Source organism: Lucilia cuprina, chromosome 2 (genome assembly GCF_022045245.1).
Source record: "Lucilia cuprina isolate Lc7/37 chromosome 2, ASM2204524v1, whole genome shotgun sequence".
Lineage (NCBI taxonomy): Eukaryota > Metazoa > Arthropoda > Insecta > Diptera > Calliphoridae > Lucilia > Lucilia cuprina.
The window spans coordinates 60,828,238-60,830,062 of NC_060950.1; positions in this window are offsets into that span (position 1 = coordinate 60,828,238).

Below are 1,825 nucleotides of genomic sequence, written 5' to 3' on the forward strand. Positions count from 1 at the left end.
AGAACTGTACTAGAACTGAACTAGAACTGAACTAGAACTGAACTAGAACTGAACTAGAACTGAACTAGAACTGAACTAGAACTGAACTAGAACTGAACTGAACTAGAAGTGAACTAGAAGTGAACTAGAACTGAACTAGAACTGAACTAGAAATGAACTAGTATTGAATTAGAAATGAAGTAGAGCTGAACTAGAACTGATCTAGAGCTTAACTAGAACTTAGCAAGAACGCATACTAGACTATAGTGTACATGGAATTGCAGGGTCAATAGGCTTTGTTTGTTTGCCTGTATGAATGAGTGTTTAAAACATAAATACTCCTACACGAATGAATATTGTAGTAGTTGTAGTAGACTGCATAGCAGGACTATATAAATGAATGAATGGATGTATAAGTTCAACTTTAGAATCCTTTAAGGATCCAAAGTTACAAAAGTTTATTTGTTTTTGTTTTTTTTTTCACTTAGTTAAATCATACTTTATACTCATTGTTAGTTTTAACAGGATGTTAGTTTATCTCTTTGATATGAAGACACTTTTTATGGTTTTTTTTTGTGCTTTTCTATTTTCCTCTAATGAAAAAGGATATAATGAATATAAATATGTATGTATGTGCATGTGAAAATTATTCAATATTCATATATGTAGGAATGAAATGTATTATGGGAAATGTTATTAAGTTTTGTTTCAATAGGTGCTTTATCCCTATAATAATGTGAGAATTCAAATAAAAGTTTTCCCCTAAGCGTTGTCATAAAAACAATTGGCTAATACTGTGTAAAAAAAATTAATTTATTTTTTGAAGGATAACACTGTCTGATTTGGTTAAATATTAAAATATAAATTTGTCTCCTAGTAATTTTAACTAAAATTTTTAAATATTCTACTTTAAATATTAATCGATCTATATATTTTTGCTCTTCATTCAATAATTTTATTTATACCTCTTCATGCACTCTAAACGTTTTTCTGCAATATTTTAGATTTAATTGGTTTTTATTTTTCTTACTCAAGCATCATTGATCCAAATAGCAAATATATGCTGGTAAATTGGGGTGTAACGATTAATGACAATATTATTTTCTATCTGCTTTTTCTTTTTTATTTAATTTTTAAACACTTTTTTCCTACACACATTTTCCATCCGGCATTTAAAATAAACTAAATACAGTTATAGTAGGTGTAAAATATTCTCATTTAATTGCAATTTTCTATTAATTTAATTTCCAACAACAAATGAAAAAAATCCTTTTTAAATGGCTTTTATACGAACGAAAAAAAAAACTTGTATATTTAAGCATTTTATTGTAATTGCATTATTATAATTTATCTCAATTGTAAAATAAAACCTCGAACATTTCATTTTCAATTAGTTTATTCAGCGTATTGTTCAAGTTGAGTGTATGTGGCTAAATTATATTTATGAAAACTATACTAAAGTTCAATTTTAATTAGAGGTAAAAAAAAAGAAAAACAAAAATATTGCATAGAAAAACTTTTCTGTTGCTGTTTTTCATATGTTTTCTAATGAGTTCAAATGTTTAACTGTATACGGCTAAAGTTTAGATACATTTAAATATAAACATATGTGGAATTTATAAAATTTTTGGAATACAACTGTCATGTGAACTATGTATATACTATAAGGTTCTGAACTATAGCATATTCTAGAGTATAGACTTTATACCATTCTACCAGTCTATACTCTAGTCTATACTCTTGTCTATATTCTAGTCTATAGTCTAGTCTATAGTCTAGTCTATAGTCTAGTCTATAGTCTAGTCTATAGTCTAGTCTATAGTCTAGTCTATAGTCTAGTCTATAG